This window comes from Bos taurus, chromosome 14 (genome assembly GCF_002263795.3).
Source record: "Bos taurus isolate L1 Dominette 01449 registration number 42190680 breed Hereford chromosome 14, ARS-UCD2.0, whole genome shotgun sequence".
Lineage (NCBI taxonomy): Eukaryota > Metazoa > Chordata > Mammalia > Artiodactyla > Bovidae > Bos > Bos taurus.
In genome coordinates this window covers 10,258,844-10,280,687 of record NC_037341.1, presented here as the reverse complement: position 1 = coordinate 10,280,687, position 21,844 = coordinate 10,258,844, and the positions used below count along the sequence as shown (strand labels likewise).

The window sequence follows — 21,844 nt, the reverse complement described above, 5'->3', positions numbered from 1 at the left end:
CAGGAGATGCGTGTTCCTGCAGCTCCCAGGAACGGGCTCTGCTGGTTCAAAACTTTCCTGGTCACTGTAAAATGACTTTGCTGCAATAAAAATTAATTAAAGAAAAATAACACCTTTTAAACAAAAATAAAACAAAATGTGGACTCTATAAAACCTTAAAAAGAACACCTTCCCAGTACTTTGCCAGTGAGTATTCTAAAAGGCATGTGACCCAACTTGGATCAAGGAGACCTAGAGTCGGAGGCTCTTTCTCCATCTCCTAGAAGAGGTTTTGGAAATGGTGTTTCCTCCCTTCTTCTGGATGTTATAATAAAGATGTTCGAGGTGGAGGCAGCCCGTCTCATTACCAGCCTCAAGGAGAAGTCAATGCAAGATGAAGGATGGATCTGAAGATCTACAGGAAAACGAAGTGGGGCCTCCTGGAACAGACACTAATTCTGTGCTACATGTCCCTCATGCTCCACCATCCCCTTTCCCAAGTCCCAGATTGGCCTTTAGGGACTAATAATGCAAGGCCCTCTTCCCTCTGCTGCAGGATGGTTTTGGCCAACAGGGAGCCCTCAGCAGGAGACAGGAGGGCTTCTGCCCCTTCTGCCCCTCTCTGGACCCACCACTGCTCCCTCTCTGGGGGCCACTGTGAACTGGCTGCCACCTTCAACCCAAGTCTGAGCTCTGGTCAGAAACCCTCCTCATGCCCTCCCTGTCTTCAGGTCCCAGCATCTGTTCCCTCCCCACCCCTCAAACTGGGCATGACACAGGAGCCCCAGGGCCACATGACCTGGGCACCACACTATTCCTGGAGCTTCCCTGCACCTGCCCACACCTTCCTAAACATCCCTTCACATGACCCACAAGCACAGCAAAGATGCTCAAAGGCATCAGTCATTACAAAATGCAAATCAGGGACTTCTGGTGGTCCAGTGGGTGAGAATCTGCCTTCCAATGCAGGGGACACAAGCTCAATCCCTGATCGGTGAACTAGGATCCCACATACCATGCCATGGGGCAACAGCACCCACAAGCCACAACTAGAGAGAAGCCCACAGACAGCAGTGAAGGTCCTGCGTGTCACAACTAAGACCCGATGCAGCTAAGTAAATAAATAATAAAACATTTTCTTAAAAAAAAAAAAGGAAAGAAAATGCAAATCAAACCACAGTGACACACCATGTGATACCCACTAGATCAGCTATCATACCAAAAAACATAAATAACAAGTCTTGGCAAGGATGTGGAGAAATGGAACCCTCTTATATTGCTAGGAGGATGTAAAATGATTCAGCCACTTTGGAAAAGCTTGGCAGGTCCTCAATAAATTTAAATACAGAGTTAACAGATGCCTCATCAATCCCATTCTAGGTATATTCCCCAGAGTTGAAACAAGGTTTTCAAACAAACATTTACAGGTGAATGTTCAGAGAGGCACTACTCACAATAGTCGTAAATTTTAAATAACCCAAATGTCTATCAACTGATGAATAGACAAATAAAATGTGGCTGGTTCATACACTGGAATATTGTTCAGTCATAAAAAGGAATGAAGTACTGATACATGCTTCGCCATGGATGAACTTCAAAATCATTATGCTAAGAAAAAAAAGCAGAAACATTACTTTGCTGACAAAGGTCTGTATAGTCAAAGCTATGGTTTTTCCACTAGTCACATATGGATGTGGCAGTTGGACCACAAAGAAAGCTGAGCACTGAAGAATTGATGCTTTTGAATTGTGGTGTTGGAGAAGACTCTTGAGAGTCCCTTGGACTGCAAGGAGATCCAACCAGTCAATCCTAAAAGGAAATCAGTCCTGAATATCCATTGGAAGGACTGATACGGAAGGTGAAGCTCCATATTTTGGCCACCTGATGCGAAGAAGTGACTTATGAAAAAAGACCCTGATGCTGGCAAAGACTGAAGGCAGGAGGAGAAAGGGATGACAGAAGATGAGATGGTTGGATGGCATCACTGACTCAATGGACATGAGTTTGAGCAAGCACTGGGAATTGGCAATGGACAGGGAAGCCTGGCATGCTGCAGTCCATGGGGTCGCAAAGAGTCAGACATGACTAAGCAACTGAACTGAACTGAAGATAAAAATTTATTTATTTATTTTTTTTGGAAGATAAAAATTTAGACACATTATGCTAAGGGAAAAAAGCCAGACACAAAGGGTCACATATTGTACAATTCCACTTACCCTACCCTCACCACATATAAGGAACCAGCTCACTCCACCATGAGCAAGTGAGTAGGGGAAATTATTGCCTGCTCTAGCTCCCCGCCGCTGCAGTGAAAGTGAAAGTCACGCAGTCAACTCTTAACGACCCCATGGACTATATACAGTTCATGGAATTCTCCAGGCCAGAATAAATAAAGAAATAATAATAAATAAATACTAAATAAAGCCTTGCCTGAATTTCTTGTCTGGTCTCTTATCAATTTCTATTGATTAAGAAAGCCAAGAACCCTGGTATCACTAAGATCAGTGATCTCTGATGTTACTATGGCAAAACATTATGACTTACTGAAGGCTCAGATGATGGTTAGAGCTTTTTAGCAATAATGTATTTTTTAGTTAAGGTATCTACATTGGCTTCTTTTAGACATAACGCCATTGCACCCTTAATAGACTATAGTGTAAACATACATTTTATTTGAACTGGGAAACCAAACAAATTGCATGACTTGATTTACAGCAATATTCACTCTATGATAGTGAATCAAAGTTACTCAGTCATGTTCAGCTCTTTGTGATCCCATGGACTATACAGTCCATGGAATTCTGTAGGCCAGAATACTGGAGTAGGTAGCCTATCCCTTTTCCAGGGGATCTTCACAACCCAGAAATCCAACTGGGGTCTCCTGCATTGCAGGTGGATTCTTTACCACCTATGGCAGTGGCCTGGAACCAAACCAGCAACATCCCTGAGGATAAGATAAGGTGAGAATGAGGGCTGACCCCCCAGGTCAAAGCAGCTGAAAAGACCAGGCTGCCTGCTTCTTCATCTGACTGCTCAGGCAACGGAGCCAGGGACTGGAGCTGTTGACCTACTTAGTAGGAGTCGTTCATCTCCTACTAAGCAGGAGGTGACCCCGACGTGAAGTCTTGAGGAGACTCCCCTGGCAGCAGCTTGGAAGACAGATGAAGCGAAGGGCAGAGAGTTGGGAAAGGGCTGGATGGCTCAGTGAAGGTGCCGCAGAAACCTGGCCTGAGGCAGAAACTGTGGGGACACACGGAAGGGCTGGACTGGAGATGTGGGGACAGACTTCTGCAGAATCTGTTTGGCTTGGAGGAGGCGTAAGAAGGAAAGGGAGTGAGCCACGGGCAGTAAGAGCCGCTTCCCTCTTCTCAAGGCTCAGATCTAGGGAAGCCGGGACACCAGGAAACCACATCACAGCTCCCCTTCCCCTTCCACATAAACGAAAACCGAAGAGCTGAAGTTGTGGGAGGGGAAAGAAGGCAGAAGAGAGGCACAGACTTGCTTCTTTCTCACCCGTGCGCCACTGAAGCCCAGCACTGAGCATCCAGGGATGCAGAGACCAGAAGGACCAGGAGTCCGGCGAGGCTGTGGTCTTGAGAGAGACAAACATGACTCGGCCTGGTAAACAAGCCAGAAGGCTCGGTGTCCTCAATGGCTCTCCCTCTGCCCTCCCCCAATCCATCCCCAAGCCAGCCGGTGCGACTGCCTAGTATCTTCCCTCTCCACCTCCCGGGCCACTCACCGCCAAACTCCTACAAGAGCATCCTGAATGGCCTGCCCGCCTCCAGTCCTGGGCCTCACCCACCCGGTCCATTCGGTCCAAGGTACCCAGAGTCAGCTTCCCAAAAGAGCAAGGGTCACCTCACTGCCCCGCCGTAAGCTTTCAATGGCTCCTCAACAGCCTCCAAGATAAAGCCCCAGCTTTTGGATGCGGCTCCTGGCCCCTGCAGGCTCAGGGCATCCCTCCGCACACAGCGGATTCACCAAGGCCGAGTCACTCGGTTCCCAGCACAAACCATGCTGTTTGCACCATCCACCCCTCGCTGAAGTGGCTCCCTATGCCTGGAACTTCCTTCTCTTCCCGTCCCTCTTTTTCTGGCTAATTTTTGTTCATTATTTAAGATTCAGCTCAAGGGTTCCACCCTGGAGCCAAGTCTTCTTGACCCTCTGTGCAGGGTGGGTCAGGCGTCCCCTTCGTAAGTACTCTGCTGCTGCTGCCAAGTCACTTCAGTCGGGTCCGACTCTGTGAGACCCCAGAGACAGCAGCCCACCAGGCTCCCCCATCCCTGGGATTCTCCAGGCAAGAGTACTGGAGTGGGTTGCCATTTCCTTCTCCAATGCATGAAAGTGAAAAGAGAAAGTGAAGTCGCTCAGTCGTGTCTGACCCTCAGCGACCCCATGGACTGCAGCCTTCCAGGCTCCTCTGTCCATGGGATTTTCCAGGCAGGAGTACTGGAGTGGGGTGCCATTGCCTACTCAGTGATACCTTATTTCCCCTGGGACCACACAAACCACGCTGGCTCACATTACTGCACACGTCTGCCCCCAGTCATGAAGGACAATGCCACTGTACACCACCACAGCTGGCACACAGTAGGCACCTACTAAAGAATGAGAGTGGGGATAGGCAGGGACAATGGGAGGGGCAACAAATCTTATGGGTGCTCAACGACTAAAATGATGAATCACAACAGGAAGGATCGGGAAAGGCTTCACAGAGAAGGGACACTTGAGCCATTCTTTAAAGAGCTGTATATTTGGTAGGTGAAAAAATAGCAAGACTGCCAAGGTATAAACATGTACAAGTTGGTGGTGATTTCAAATAGGGTGCTGGGCTAAGCACAGGGTTATTAGAGGAGGGTATAGCAGACCCAGAGTCACTCAAATGATATGTGACATGGCCAGACCCTTGTGTTAAGATTGGGTGTAGGGGCTAACAGAAAACTCAGCTCAAAAACAGTCTCAAGGTAAGGTGTTCAGCGTCTTGTTCCTCCCATCTTTCTGTTCAGACACACTCAACATGTTCTCCCTAAGCAAGGCCCCCTCATGGCCCCAAGATGGCTGCCATAGTGCGAAGTATCACAGGTCAGCCCTACTACATCCCATAGCAAAGGTCCCATGGTGTAGTCAAAGCCATAGTTTTTCCCGTGGTCATGTATGGATGTGAGAATTGGACCATAAAGAAAATCGAGCACCAAAGAATTGATGCTTTTGAACTGTGGTGCTAGAGAAGACTCTTGAGAGTCCCTTAGACTGCAAGGAGATCAAACCAGTCGGTCCTAAAGGAAATCAACCCTGAATATTCATTGGGAGGACTGATGCTGAAGCTGAAGCTCCAATACTTCAGCCACTTGATTCAAAAATTGGAGAAGACCTTGATGCTGGGAAATATTGAGGGCAGAAGGAAAAGCGGGCGACAGAGGATGAGATGGTTGGATGGTATCACTGACTCAGTGGACATGAGTTTGTGTAAACTCCGGGAAATAGTGAAAGACAGGGAAGCCTGGCCTGCTGCAGTCCATGCAATCACAGAGTTGGACATGACTCAGCAACTGAACAACAATAGCAGAAGACAGGCTGTTTCTAAATGCCTCCGTTTAAGATGGGAAAAACCTTTCTCCATCCCCTCCGAAAATTCGCCTGTATATTTCACAGCCAGAGTTGTGTCATGTGCCCATGCCTAAAGCAATCACTGCCAAGGGAGACAAGCCCACAGAGGTTCACCACTGGGGCTGGGACTGATCTCTCTCAATGTCCCTGGAAGGTTGGGCTCCTGAAGATCAGTGTTCTGTCAGCAAAGCAAAAGGGCAAAGATGGATAAATAGCCAACAGCGTCTTCTATAACTTCTTACCTGCCTGCCCCCGAAGTACACCATTAAACCGAGTGCAACCTGCAAACATCCGGCACCTCCACCCTTCAGCGGTTCTATTTTAGGTCTGAGGAAGTAACTGTCCTAGGAGAGGAAACTGGCTCAGAGCTATGACGGGAAGGTCTACAAACATTGCAGTCTGCTTTTCTGGATCCAGAGTTCTGTGACAGTCGGGGTAGGAAATAGCAGGGACGCCTGCGTTCCAGATAGAGACCCCGGATGCTGTGGTATTTTACCTGAGAGTTTTGCCTGTCTCCTTGAACAAATATTTGAACAAATATTTTCCTTAGGCCTCTCTTTCCTCAGGGACAAAGAGGCCTGGTGTGCTGCAGTCCATGGGGTCGCAAAGAGTCAGACACGATTGCGTGACTGAGCAACAGGCCTCAACAATAAAAAAAATAACCAGCACAGAGGCTTCCCTCATGGCTCAGTGGTAAAGAATCCACCTGCCAATGCAGGAGTCACGGGTTCGATCCCTGGTCCAGGAAGGTCCCACATGCTGTGGAGCAACTAAACCCGTGTGCCACAACTACTGAGCCCACGTGGGGCAACTACTGACGCCCTCACACCTAGAGCCTGTGCTCAGCGACAAGAGGAGCCACTGCAAAGAGAAGCCCACGAGCCGTGGCTAGAGAGTTGCCCCCTGCTTGCCACTATGGAAAAGCTGACACAGCAATGAAGACCCAGAACAGCCAAAAAGAAATAAATAAAAAGTAATTGATTAATTAAAAATACCCAGCACATTCCTATCAGAAGGACTGTGATCCAGCTACTCTCAGCCTTGGAGACCCTTCCTCACTCCCTCCACACACTAAGAGCCCACCCACCCTGGCTCATAAATTCTTAGAGCATGTTTTCCCCAAAGGTTCCCCTTTCTGCCCCACTGGGGCACTCTCCCTTCCCTGCACACTCATGGCCATCCATGCCTATGTAGCTTTGCTGTGGTGAGGACGAACATCAGTTCAAAACTGCAAACAGTTCTACATCTTTCTCTTCTAATCAGCTATAAGATGCTCTAGCCCATGGACCCTGAGTTTTCACCTTTGTCTCCCAGATGCCTAGCACACAGCGGGATATGCAGTAAAAGTGTGTGCAGGGAAGAATCTCTAAACTGAATTGGTCCTTACTTTATTCCTTCCCTTGTTGATCTTGCAAATGAGAACTCATTTTTCCTTCCCCTGCTGATCCTGCAAATGGAACCCACTCACTTTTGTTTAGAACCGATTATGTGTCTGGCACCACTTCATGTATATTAATATATGGCTTGGTTTAACACCTTTTTTTAAAAAACCTGCAAGCTTTTTCAAAATTTACAGAAGAGGACACTGACGGTCAGAAAAGCTAAGAGAAAAGTGAAAGGCAGACTCTCCCAAGGCCACATGAGGAATTAGGGCATGGAATTCAAGTTCAAGTCTTCAGAGGCAATGGTCGAGTGTGGGCAGTGAACACGGACAGCCTCGCTTAAAATCTTGCCACTTGTGAGGTGTATGACCTTGGGGAAATTAGTCCCTGTGTGTCTGTTTCCTCCCACATAAAATGAGGAGAAAAAGAGTACCTGTTTCACAGGGTTATTACAAGCATTAAACGAACTCATAGGAAAGCTGCTTAAAGCAATGTTTGACATGTATTAATGTACGATAAGGGCTTTCCAGATGGCGCTAGTGATAAAGAATCTGCCTGCCAATGCAGGAGACATAAGAGACAAGGGTTTGATCCCTGGGTTGGGAAGATCCCTTGGAGGAGGAAATGGCAACCGACTCCAGTATTCTTGCCTGGGAAACCCCATGGACAGAGGTGCCTGGCGGGCTACAGTCCATAGGGTAAATATTAGCTGTTGTTATTGATTCCAAGTCCAGTGGTTTTCCCATTGTATCATGACAAATGCTACTACTTACATCTACCAAAGCAACCCAGGCATGAGAGTGACCTGACCAAAGGACAGACCCCACAGAGATCTTGAGCTCCATTATCCAGAGGACTATCTCAGAAAACAGCACGAAGGCAACACAATGTACAAATTCCACCCGGCAAGGGCTCCCAGCTGCAGCTCAGCCCTCATTTATGGGATCTGGGGGGGACCTCCCAGGGGAAAGAGACAGGAGCCATTCAGCCACCCCAGTGCCCAACTACTGCCCATACACCAGGGAATAGCCCCTTAGTCTCACAAGCTTTGAAGACCCGAAATGCCTGCAGCTCTTCCCTGGAAAACCCAGTGCGCACGGTGGTGAGGAGACAAGGTGGAGGCAGGCGGGGAGGGGAGTCTTCAAAACAAGGTGCAGCTGGAGGACACAGGGCCCTTCCACCTTGAGGACAAGAAAGCCCCCATACCCTCTGAGGCTCCCTCCTCCCACATTCGTGACCTCATGCAACCCGGCAAGGAGTCGGGGTCAGGACAGAATTATTACCACCTTTTGACAGGGGTAAGGAAGGGCGCTTCCAAGAAGGTAAGTGACTGCTTGTAACAGTCACATCACAGTCAATATCTAGTCAATTTCCAGACTAGAACTCTGGACTTCTGAGCCTCAATTCATTGCTCCTTTCCATTAGTCTGTCACCCATATCAGTTATTTGTCTTTTTCGATACATACAATTCCTTTCTCTTTCCCTCTCTCCTTAAATACCTGTTGTCTTCTCTGCACTGGGAGTTACAAAGATGAACAAGACATTTTAAGGCCCAGCTCCTTCCTGCCTCCCCAAACCACTCCTCTGCAGGGTGAACATGCAGAAAGTGTTCAAAGTGCTTGCTGCTCTGAATCACATCTTTGCTACTGGTCTGATAAGGATTCTGGTTTTCTTTTCTGGAAATGGCAGTTTTTACATTTTTGTAAGTGTTCTTTCTTTTCCTCATTTGCAAAAGAAGACTCAGTGTATTAAGCTGGCTGGTCTCTGCTTGGTGCCTGCAGGACAGGACAGCTGAGAATCCTCCATAAGGCCACAACCCCACAGAGATCCCAGCCTCCTTTGAAAGTGGACCAAAACGATTCCTCTCTCCAGTGCAGAGAAATGACAAGAAAGCGCATTCTGCCTCTGGGTCTGGATGGGGGAGAAAAAGGCTTCTGTGCAAACTCTGAAGCCCTAAGTATGAACGCAGAGCTCAAAGATACTGGGGTTAAAAACACGGACTGGGGTTAAAAGTCTCGGGCTCAGCAGTTACCACAGCAGCATTTCCAGGACCTAGGAAACCCTCAGAGCCTCGGCTGAAACACAAAACCAGCTCTGTAAATCCTCTTCTGCTACCCAGAAAAGGCAGGGTATGAACCACCATGCCCTTCAAATCAGAAGATGCAGGAAATGGGAAAATAGGCTCCTCCAGAATTAAACAACAGGGCAGTCTGAAAAAGAATATCAGTACGTTTTAAAGTAAAGATATGAAATAAGAATGAAGAATTCTCATGGAAGAATAAGACCCAAGGATTCAAAGCCAATGGATTGGAAAGAGAACCAGAGGGAATTTCCAGAAGTAAAATGGAGAGTTGTCAAATAGAAACTCAATGATGAGAAAATGGAAGAAACATGGTGACGCAGAAGCCAAGGCACTCGATTCCGCCTCCCTGCCCAGTGCCTGCCCTTGGCCTGTGCCCAGCACGAGGGGGCAAGAAGAGTGAGCCAGAGCCCCCACCCGCGCCCCTCCAGATGCTCAGTCTGAAGGGGAGGCAACCACACCAGCAAGTGCATTTCCATACGGGATGGCTGTGATGATGCTTGCATTTCTGCATGCCTCGTGCGGGATGCTTTTCCTCCATGATTTTGGTTCAGTACAGAAAAGTGTGAGGACACCAGGAAGGTGGGGTCCGTAGCAGACCCCAGCATCTTCTGGCTTCCTCTGGGCCATCCTGAATCAAGGTCACAATCACCATGGAATGCTGCTGCTGCTGCTGCTAAGTCGCTTCAGTAGTGTCTGACTCTGTGCAACCCCATAGACGGCAGCCCACCAGGCTCCCCCATCCCTGGGATTCGTGTTGAGCCCTGTTCTATTTCCCCCCTTCAGTCTGCAAAAATCCTATTTGGAAATGTCAATACGAATAGTACAAGAACACACATGCCCTTTACCTACCTTCATTGGTGGTTAATATTTTACTCCCCTTACTTTTTTTCCCTTTTTTTTTCCCTCTGATGTAATTTTTATGTATTCAGAAAATACATATAATTATTTTCTGAACCATTTGAGGGCAAGTTGCCTATATAATGGTCTTTTACTGGGGTGCCTTTCTGCATTTCTGATGGACTAGGCGGTTGGAATTAGCAGATGAAAACTGGTAGACACAGAATGGATAAACAATAAAGTCCTACTGTATAGCACAGGGAATGATATTTAATATCCTGTGATAAACCAAAATGGAAAAGAATATGAAAAAAGATATATATATATGTATAACTGAGTCAGAAATTAACATAACGTTTTAAAGCAACTGTATTTCAATAAGAAAAATGATTTGTATTTTAACTTTTTAACAATTAAAAGAAGACTGTAGCTGTAAGAGGGACAAATGGTTTATTCTGTTTTATTAATTTTTATTGCAGTACAGTTGCTTTAAAATGTTAAGATTCTACTGCATAAGAAAATGAATCAGCCACACTTATAAATATATATCCCCTCCCTTTTAGGTTTCCCTCTCGTTTAGATATCCCTCCCACTCGAAAGGATAATTATTTCATTACAAAACTACAATGAAACAGGCACCCAGTATCATCCCATAGGCAAGAGTTTTATAAAGGCAGATGCCTTGCTGGAAAAACACATGATGAGTCTTGATGAGGGAAAGACGAGCCATTCCCCAGAAACCACAAACAGGCTGGACCCTCTCCTTCTTGTCCTGCCCACGGATGCCTGGCGTGGGCCTGGTTCTCGGGAAGCCTCGCGACATCTGGGGGACGCACTGACAGTCACGCTTCTTTACTCCAAGTCTAACCAGACTTCCACCTGGTATCCCTCCGTTGGAGAGACACTGCTTGCTCATTTCTGTTTTTCTAACGCTGTGCACTTTTTGCATTTCCTGACTTAGACCGGTAAAGGAAGGGGAAATGCCAAAAATACTACAAGACCAGCTAGTTGGTGGCACTTCCAAAGGGATGGGGGTCGGCAGGGGAAGAGCAGGCAGTGAGGGACCTCAGTCTCCCTGCACTTGGCATGGCACTGGCCGGCAGAGCTGATGGGGCTCCCCTGGCACGAAGGTCTCTGGACACTGTTTCTGGGGAGTAGCTGGAACAAGAGCCCATTTCCTTCCAAATAACGGGGAAGATGTTCGCAATCTGGTCTTAATCAGCCCCTCGCAGCAACGTGGCTACACGTCCCATCATGGTGCGTTTCCTTTACTCTGGGAAGATGCAGTCGCCTGCCACAAGCCACGAGGAGGCCAGGCCTTGGGATGCTTTTCCCCCTTTCGGTTCAGATATATTTGTCCTGATCAAACCACACGCCCTCTCCTGACTTCTCTTAAAGCCAATGGCCTGCTTTGGGAACAGGAATGGCTGAGGCTGGGGACAGTAACCATAGCTCAGGAACCGAGGTTTTATCTGTACAAAAGGCAACCATGTTGGGGTTCCTGCCGTCCCAGGAGATCAACCCCAGGCAATTTTAAAGAGAGGACCAAGCCCCCTCAGTCTCCACTCCTTCGTGGATGCGGGGTAGGGTGGCTGGGGGAGGGTGTTCATAGGTTGGTCAGTTTAACTGATTCATGAGGTGCGATTAAAAAAAAGTGAGTGTCCTGAGTTGCAAGTGAACAATCTGGCCTGCAGCCTGAAGGATGTGCAGCGAAATGAATCCTCAACTCTTGACTCCCCACGTAAAGCCGGGCATCGACAAGACCTTGAATGGAGGAATGAATAAATCTCAGCAAGACAGTGAAACACTTGGAAGGGCGGTGAGGATACAAGTAGAGACTGACTTCCATACAGGTACCACTATCTCAAGGAAGATGTCCCTGGCTTCCCCTCCCTCACTGGTTAGGGGCCTTGCCCCACAGCCCCCACAACATCTTCCCCTACCAGCCTGCAAAGATGTCCACGTCCAAATCCCCAGGAATTGTGAATGCGTCAGGCTACACAGGTCACCCGGCAACAGGGAACTAAGGCTGAAGATGGAAATAAGGTCACTAATCAGTTGACCTTAAAATAGGGAGATTCTTCTAGGGCTTCTCAGGTGGCTCAGGGGTAAAGAATCTGCCTGCAATGCAGGAGACCTGGGTTTGACCCCTGGGTGGGGAAAATCCCCTAGAGGAGGAAATGGCAACCCATTCCAGTATTCTTGCTTGGAGAATTCTATGGACAGAGGAGCATGGTGGGCTTCCGTCCTTGGGGTTGCAAAGAGTCAGACACAACTAAGCGACTAACACTTTCATTCTAGATTATACAGGAGGGCTGCTGTAATCAAAAGGGTCCTCAAAAGTGGAAAAGAAGAGAGAACCAGAGATGGCAGCATGAGAAGGACTAGGACCAACATTGCTGGCTTTGAAGTTGGAGGAAAGGGTCAGGAGCCAAGGGATGCAGGAAGCCTCTAGAAACTGGAAGAGACGAGGGAACAGATCATTCTCTAGAGCCTCCAGAAAAAAAAGAGTTCTGCCCACACCTTGACATCAGACCCATTTCAGGCTTCTGAACTCCAGCACTAAAGGAGAACAAACTGGTGGTGTTTTAAGCCACCAAGTTTGTGGCAATTTGTTATGGCAGCAAGAAGAAACTAATACACTATTTATCATTATATAACACATACACATGCATACACTAACATGGGCTTCTCTGGTGGCTCAGATGGTGAAGAATCTGCCTGCAATTTTATTTACATGCCTATCTCTCTGCTTCTGCTCTTCGCCCCCTGTGATCCACTCTTATAAAAGTAATCTCCTTAAAATGTCAATCAGACCCCACTCCTGAGCCTATATTCATCAGTTCCTCTTTGTACTTGGTAGGGGTGGTTATCCCCAGCATGATGCCCCTGCCTCCCTCTGAAACCTCACCCTCACCCCCAAGCATCCTCCCTGTCGCTCCCTTACACTCTGTCCTGTTCATCGCCCCACTTTCCTCACTTCTGGGATCACATTGAGCTCTTTCGTGCAGAGAACCCTGCATACTCTGAGCTCCCTGTGTGGAATGCCCCCTCTCCAGCAACCTCTCCGCCCAGGCCAGTTTCTTCTCGAATCTTCAGACTCTGAGAGGTCTTTCCCTGGCAAAACTAGGGCCATCCCTACTCCCCATCCCTCTTCACTTCAGTCATCATTTTGATCCCTGGTGTTTCTTTAATAACAAGCGCTAGCATCTTTCATTCATTAGAAATTACCTTCTCCTTTGTTCTGGAATGTGAGCCCCAGGAGGGCGAGGCTAGGTCTATCTTATTCATCACTGTATTGTCAGGACTTCACCCAGTGCTTAGCATGAAGCACTCAGTACAGCCTTGCTGAAAGGACTAATTAAAAGAGAAAGCACAAGGCTGACCCTGAGAGATGAGGCTGGAAATAGAAGGCCTTGAACACAGGATCCTATCCATCTCTGCGCTCCTGGCACCTCCCACAGGGGAGCCACTTAGCAAATGTGCACAAAATGAATGAAAGAATGACTCAGGTTCCAGATGAATCTGAAAAGTGATGTCCTTTCTGGGCAAGGTTCCCAAAGAAGCAACTCCCTCTCCTCCTTGGGACTTCTTAGGAGGGGGCAGACCCAGGACACAGTGCAAAGGCTCAATAAATGCTAGAGACACTGTCACCATCGCTGACATGGGGCCTCAGTCACACAGCCCACAGAAAAGACTTGCTCTCCAGCCCACGCGGACAGAGTGGCTGGGAGAGAAGCGGGAAGGAGATACACAGGAGGGAAAAACGAGAACGGGGACATGGGATCCAGTCCAAGACACTGAGAACTTGGAGGGAAAATACAGTAACGATGAGCTTCCAGGTAACACAGGCTCCTGCCTTTCCTCTAGACCTGCGGTCCCCAACCCTTTTGGCACCAGGGACTGGTTTTATGGAAGATAATCTTTCCATGGATCAGAGCGGGGGGTGGAGTTCAGACTGATTCAAGCACAATACGGATGGTCTGGGGTCCTATGAGAATCTAATGTTGCTACTGATCTGACAGGCAGAACTCAGGTGGTCATGCGAGCAAGGCCGAGCAGCTGTTAACACAGGTGTAAAACCTCTACCCTGAAACTCACCTCCTGCTGTGGGGCCTGGCTTCTAACAGGCTACGGACAGGTACATGGCCTGGGAAGGTACAAACACAGCTGCTCTAGACTTTAGCCTCCTGGGCGCAGTGTGGAGAGGCCCGCCGCCGGGAGGTGCATCCTCAAGAAGGGCGAGGGAGGGTCCTATTTGAATGTACACATTCACATGGGGGCCTGCAAGACTGTGATTGCGTTTGCAAAATCTGGCTCACTGTGGCTGGTGAGGAGTGGGGAGGTGGAGAGAATTTCAATTTCCTTCACCAAATGGCAAGCTTTCGAAAAAGTCCTTTCTCTCCAACATCATCGCCTACTAAAAATGAAAAACCAGCCCTTTGGAGCTCTCATAGGGAGAAAAATAGATGGGCTGCCGAGCTCACAAGATACAGGGGGGCTGGAAGTCAAGCCTAGAGAACATCACAGAGTATATTATGTGCTAAGACACTGCCCTTTTCTGGACCTGGGAGTTTCTACTTCATACAAAAGAACAAAATAGAGAAAAGTCATCCCCCATAGAAGAAGCCACCCATTTTATATTTCAAACCCAATTTCTGGGGGGGAAAAAAAAATCCATTTGGTGACTGAAGCTCCAAATCCATTTAGTGACTGAATAGTACGGGTTAGGGAATTTCTTCTCTTACTCTTATCTCAAAATAAGCAGTTTGAGGTAACTGCATATCTCAGAAATAGCAGCAATAACAGATAAGACAAAACAAGAGAAGGCACTAAAAATGATGAAAGTTACAATGCCAAGAAGACATGCTTCATGGCTGACACAGGCCAGAAACTGACGGTGTAAGGAGCACTGGTCAGGGAGTCTGAGCCCTGGCCATGTGACTTTCCATAAGTCCCAGTCACCTCTTCTGGCTGCAGGAATAATTAGAAGGGGCAGCAACAACTGCTCTCAAACGTCCTGTTTCTTCCTAAACTGTTGAGATTTGCCGCTTCCAGATCTGCATCTAAGATCTATCTGTTATAAGGTGAATCTCCAACTGCAAAACGGGAAAGCCCTGGGCTGCACTCTGATGGAGGGACAAAACTGGCCTCAACACTGAACTATGTTTTACAATCCCGAACATTACTCAGCAATCCGTGCCCGGCTGTCATTCCAGGATCCAATGTGCCAAGACAACCTGACCGAGTCTATGCGGAAAAAGCGGGAGAAAGTTCTTGCTCTCTCTGATTAGCGCGGGTAAAGCTGAGGTCACGCTGAGGATGGTCTGAAGTTGGCCCTCCATCCGCCTGCGCTAGTGGAAAAATTAATTATTGAAGGAAACCGCTTTAGGAATGCCCGGGAAGAACACTCGGGATGTATGAAACCGCAGAATACCAGACGCCAGAGAGTTTTTTTGTTTGTTTGTTTGAAACTTACCGTCGCTCTCAGAAAATGCAGCAGGTCTCCAAATCGTACAAGGAGAAAAACACAAGCCACTTTCCTGGCTTCCCGGGAACAAACCCCAAGCCCCGAATGGATTTTTTTTTAATTTTTCTCTTTAGTTTCGTTCGCTGTAAGCCAAGTGGTCTAGGGCCTGCCTGGCAGCGCCGAGTCCCGGCCGGGGGCCGGGGGCCGGGGGCCGGGCCGGTGGCTCCAGAAACGGCGGGGAACTTTCCTCCGCCGCGCCCGAGACAATGCCGCGGTCGGCCGGGAGGGCGCCCGATCGGCGGGGCCTGGACCCCTCTCCGGGAGGGCGCGCCAAACCCCCACGGGTGGTCCCACCCTCCCCACCCCCGCGCCTCGGGGGGCGCAGACCCTCAGCCCCCCAGACGGCCGAGCCCGGCCCTGCGAAGCCCACGGCCAGTACCCCAGCGCGAATGGAGCCGGGAGCCGCCCGGCGTCCCCGTGCCGGCGCCTCTCTGCGCGGGAGCCGAGCAAGGAGGCGCCGACGAGACCCCCGTGCGGCCCCGCCGAGCCCGCCCGAGGGCCCCGCAACTCACCGGGACCGGGCGGGCCGCTGGGCATTATTCCATCGCGGGTTCGGCGGCGGCTCCCTGGCGGCGGCGCAGACGCCCGCGCCCCGGCTCCCCTCGGCCGGCCGATCGCGGCTCTCGCAGCGGAAAGCGGGAGGCGGCGGCGGCGGCGGCGGGAGCAGCCGGCGGGCGGGAGGCGCGGGCCGGGGGCTGCCCGAGCGCAGAGAGCCCGCCCGCGGCGGCGGCGACGGCAGCGAGGCGCGGGAGCCGAGCGCGGCGCAGGAAGGGGCGGGCGACCATGTGCCGAGGGGAGGAGGCCGCAGCGACGCGCGCGGCTCGGACGATCCCGCTCGGCGGCGGAGGGCGCGGGCTCCAGGAAATCCAAACACTTCGACAGGAAATCGGAATCCTGACTAAGCATTCCCGGTCCCGGGGCCGCCCCGCGCCGGGGGCTCCCGCCTCGCTTAACCCTTGGCCCGCCGGCACGCAGGAGGGAAGTCAGGGGGCCGGTGGCTACCCGGAGCGCCGCGGCTGGACACCCGGCGGCGGACCAGCGGGGTCTCCGACCCCCCGCCTCCGGCGTGCGAGCAGGGCCAGTGTCTCCTGCCTCTTCGGCCCCACACTCGCGCTGGCCTGCCTCCTCCCTGCTCAGATGTAGAAGGGATCGGATTTGTCCTGATAAAACCTTGGCCTTGGGAGGTGCCTTTCTAAGTCCCCCAACACCAGGAAAGGACCTTGGCCCCTCTCCCATCCTGCAGAGAATGAACTTGAAATGTCCTGGCCGGTTCCCCTATTTTTCATAAAATAAATTACTTTACCTGACTACCACCCTCCCACCCCTTTCACTGCTTCCTCGTTGCTAATTTCCTCATGTTGGGCCCAGTGCCAGGGGGACAGGACCTTTCCAGGTCAGGATAGTATACCAATGGTATGGACAGTCATAGTATGAACTTTGGACTCTGACCCGGGTTGGAATCCACCCTTTGCCTTTTTTCTAACTGGGTTACCTCGGGTAAGTCACTTAACTTCACTGAGCCTCCGATTACTGAAATGTGAAGTGAGGTGGTCATACTGCCCTCATAGGTTTGATTTGGAAACCAAATGTTTAGACCGGGCTGACACATTGTAAATGCTTGAATAAATGATAACCATGATTGTCTTTACTACAACAAGAGACATCAGAGAGGGGAGGGTTTTAATTGATGGAGTGTGTGCTGTGCGTTATCTATACCTACTTAAAAAGCCTCCAAACTTTATTTCCATCCTTATCACCTAGTGATTTTTTTTCTTTGCAGCATTTCAGAAACTGCTGTCTGCAGAGGAAAAGGTTAGCAGCTATGGCAGAATCCCTTCTGGTGAAATCTGAAACTCCGTAAACGCTACAGAATTTGGTATTTTGCTCTTAACCTGAGACTCAGGACACTGTGGGGGTTTGTTAAAAAGTCTGGAGAGGTATTAGGAAGTTTGAGAAAACCAAAGTAAATCTCCATGCAGTCGGGCCTGGACTAGGTGGGCCAGTGGGAGTGATTCATTGTGGTTTCCCACGGAAATGCCACATTTGGGGTTTTTCTACCTGGAGGATGCAACTTGGTGGTTTTGCTGTAACTGTTTCAAATTCCTTTGAAACCCAATCTGACTTTGAAGAGGGAACAACATACCCGTGAGTGAAAACCAAACTTGAAATGAGTCTGCCAGGGACTGGAAGTTGGATATCAGCTCCTGAACCCTCAAGTAAGGACCAGACATCAATTTTAGACCCATTTTGTCTCTTATCTGCAACTCCTTTATCAGTGGCCAGAAGCAGTGGGACAAGCTCCTGGTTTGGCCCTGGGAGTTCAGGGTCCTACCCCTGGCCCTTTGCACCTGCTTTTTCTTCTGCCTGGAAGAATCTCTGTTCGTGGCACTCAGCTCATAGTTCAGAAGTCAAGTCCTCAAAGGGAGCTTTCCCCAACCATTGGATCTACTTGACTTTGACAATCACCTCTCCCACCCCTACCTCTCCTGCACATCACATGCCCTGTTTCGTTGCTTTATAGCCCTTGAAAAAGTGACCGTGTTAGTCGCTCAGTCATGTATAACTTTTTGCAACCTCATGTACCATAGCCCACCAGGCTTCTCAGTCCATGGAGTTCTCCAGGTATGAACATTGGAGTGGGTAGCCATTCCCTTCTCCAGGTGACCTTCCCAACCCAGGGATCTAACCCAGATCTCCTGCATTGCAGGCAGATTCCTTACCCTCTGAGCCACCAGGAGACTTTCAAATGGGAAAGCCCAGTGTAATGGAAGAAGTGTCAGACACCTCTATTAATGGTTCAGGAAAGTTAAAACTCTAAGTAATTAAGACTGTCGGACAAGTTAACTGCAATCTCATTGATGCTGCTGCTGCTGCTGCTGCTAAGTCACTTCAGTCGTGTCCGACTCTGTGTGACCCCATAGACGGCAGTCCTAGTTAACTGCACCCTCCTTTGTGCTCCTGTAGCACTTCCATTCATTTAAAGAATGTATCACTTTCTACACTTGCTCAGTGAGTTGCCTCCCAAGTTAGAAGGCAAACTCTGAGTTGTAGGGAAAGGAAAGGAGCCTGCATTTATTGACCACTTACTTTGGGCAGGACCCTGGGCAAGGTGAATTTGAATTCATTAAAGCCATCACTAGTTAAGGGCTTCCCCTGTGGCTCAGTGGTAAAGAATCTGCCTGCCAATACAGGAACCACGGGTTTGATCTAGGAAGATTCCACATGCCTCAGAGTAACTAAGCGGGGCTACTGAGCCCGCATGCCCTAAAGCCCTTGCTGCCAAAACAAGAGAAGTTACCGCAATGAGAAGCCCACGCACCACAGCTAGAGACGAGCCTCAGCTCGCTGAAAACTAGAGAAGAAAGCCCATGCAGCACAGCCAACTAAAAAAAAAAAAAAATCACCAGTTAAGTGCTCAAAAATCTTCTGGGCAATAGATTTGCAAAGATGCACTGTTCCTGCCCTCCAAGTAAATTCCCCTTAGAAAGCAGAGAAATGATTATTCTTATAGAGACATGCTCAGGGTGTCACAGGGAAGTCTTCCTAAATCAGTAGGGAGTGGGTATCTTAGTTCAGGCTTCTATAACAGAATATCATAAACTCAGTGACTTATAAGCCCACCTTTATTTCTCACAGTTCTAGAGGTTGAGAAGTCTGATGCTGACAGATTCTGTGTCTGGTGAGACCCCTCGTCCTGGTTCACAGATGACCATCTTCTTACTGGGGCAAGGGGTCTCTCTGCTATTTCTATTATAAGGTCACTAATCCCATTCATGAGAACCCCACCTGCTCTCATGACCTAATCACTCCCTAAAGGCCCCACCTCCAAATAGCATCACATTGGTGGTTAGGGTTTCTCAACATATGAATTTTGGAGGGGGTTAGAAACCACTTCCAAGAAGTGGGTTCTCGTAAACTAACTTTCTAGGAAGAGGTGGAACTAATCTAGGTAGATAAGGGAACACAGGCCTGGGAGCCAAAGCAAAAAGCACAGAGCTGGTGATGCTCAGTTCTCAGTCCCTTGGACTCTGCTGTGAGTTCACCCGCAACTGCATTTTGTTGCCTGTCTCCCCCTCTCTGCCTGGGCTTTTCTCCAAGGCTGCAGAATCTTGCCCAGACCAGAAGTGCCTAACAGCCCTGGGGCAACCTCCAACCAATCAGTGGATAAATGTCCCCATCTTCTATCTCTAAGGGGGACAGTCCTCAAGTGCTTTCAACAGAGGACTCCCAGTAGAGTTGAGTCCCACTGCCCCCAGGCATAACTTTCATCAATTCACTATGCCTTTTGTCTCTTCCCAGCCTTACTCTTGGAGAAGGCAATGGCACCCCACTCCAGTGCTCTTGCCTGGAAAATCCCATGGACGGAGGAGCCTGGTGGGCTGCAGGCCATGAGGTCGCTAAGAGTCGGACATGACTGAGCGACTTCACTTTCACTTTTCACTTTCATGCACTGGAGAAGGAAATGGCAACCCACTCCAGTGTTCTTGCCTGGAGAATCCCAGGGACGGGAGACCCTGGTGGGCTGCCATCTATGGGGTCCCACAGAGTCGGACGTGACTGAAGCGACTTAGCAGCAGCCTTACTCTCTCACTCCCTCATTTGTTCTGCTTGGAATAATCACCTTCCAAATAAACTTGTTGTTCAGTCACTAAGTTGTGTCCAACTCTTTGCCACTGACCCCGTGGACCGCAGCACACCAGGCTTCCCAGTCCTTTACTGTCTCCCGGAGTTTGCTCAAACTCATGTCCATTGAGTCGATGATGCCTTCCAGCCCTTTCATCGTCTGCTATCCCCTTCTCCTCCTGCCCTCAATCTTTCCCAACATCAGGGTCTTTTCCAATGAGTCAGCTGTTTGTATCAGGTGGCCACAGTATTGGAGCTAGCTGCACCCAGTTCCTTGTCTCAAGATTTCTGTCTGTGTCTGAGCAAAGACTGAGCCTGAGTGTGAGCATGTAATACATCTGGTAGCTCTACAAGGTTCTGCATGGTCTGAGGAAACTATGCATGTTTGGTCATGGAAAGCAATGAGACTTGAAAGCTTTGCACCATTTTACCGTTGAGGAAACTGAGGCACAGAAATGTTGACTAGCTGGCCCAAGGTCAAACACTTGGTTCACAGAGGAGTTTTGGAGTCCAGGCTTTAACTACCATCCTCTACTTTCTTGCCTGGTGGTTAGAACTATGGGTGCAAGCTGCAGATGAATTCACCCATGGGGAATATGTAGAGTGAGAAGGCACTGGGATCAAGATTGAGCCCTGACGGACACCGTGGGCTGCAGAGGACGGGAGACCCACAAAGCAGACTGAGGCTGGGAGGGAAGGAGTGGTCCAGGAACAGAAATGGAAGGAATACCTGAGGTCAAGGGAAGAAATTGCTTCTAAAAGAAAGCAATGGCCAACCCTCTCAAATATCACAGATCAGATCAGATCAGATCAGTCGCTCAGTTGTGTCCAACTCTTTGTGACCCCATGAATCGCAGCACGCCAGGCCTCCCTGTCCATCACCAACTCCCGGAGTTCACTCAGACTCACGTCCATCGAGTCAGTGATGCCATCCAAAGAAGGAAAGCAAGTGCCTATTTCATTTGACAGTTAGAAGGCTGGTATCTTTTGCCAGAACTGCCTCAATGGAGTAGAGGGATTGGAAGCCAGATTGCAGTGGGTTGAAGAGTGAGTGGGAGACAGCAAGTATAGACGATTCTTTTCAGAAACATGGCAGTCTAGCTCGTGGGAGGCAAGGGTGGAGGATTCTTTAAGGAGAGTGGGTGAGTGAGCATCTGTGCTTGGTGGGAAGGTCCCAGCAAGGAGGGAGAGGTTGAAGGGGAAGGGCAGGGTCCCTCATGGAACAGGTCCTGAGGGTAAGCGCGTGGGAGGTGGGAGGGGATGAGCCCTGGACCCCAGGGACCACCTCGCCCACTGGAGTAGACGGCCAGAGGGAAGGGAACAGATTGCTCAGACTCCATCAGGAACTTCTCCTGGATTCCCAGGCTAGGACTTGGGTGGGCTCACACAGGTAATTCCACATGACATTCCTGCTCTGGGCGAAATGAATGCATCTCCATGTAGATGAATAAAAAGTGACTTCAGTCTCATAACTGGAAAAGAAATAGCATAAGAAGCTATTTTGGCCCAAAGTAGGTTAGTGAGGATGGAAAGGAGATGGAGCGAGGGAGGAGCTTTGGAGAGCCGGAAGAGACACAGCTTGGTGACTGATGGTTGGATGGTGGAGGGGGGGGCAGGGGGGCAGTGGTGAGAACGGCAAGGTGGGGACAATGATGCTCACCTGTGAGGAGGAGGAGGGTGGTATTTTTAACCGTGATAAAGAGCAGGGGAGGGAAGGTTTTGAGGAGGAAGATAATGAGTTCCTGTTTGTGCTTGGTGCTGGGAAGGCTGAGTGGGTGGTGCTAAGAGTTTGGCTTTGCT

The 21,844-nt window shown here is 49.5% G+C and overlaps 1 protein-coding gene across 3 annotated transcripts in view; it reads right to left on the bottom strand.

The window, feature by feature from the left end:
- Positions 1–16,280, bottom strand: part of ASAP1 (ArfGAP with SH3 domain, ankyrin repeat and PH domain 1) — a 339,905-nt gene extending 323,625 nt beyond the window's left edge. For 2 of the 3 annotated variants that reach the window (XM_015474408.3, XM_025001432.2), the window contains exon 1: positions 15,934–16,280. The gene's annotated coding sequence lies outside the window, so the exon portion shown is untranslated. 3 annotated transcript variants of the gene reach the window in all.
- Positions 16,281–21,844: the final 5,564 nt, after the last annotated feature.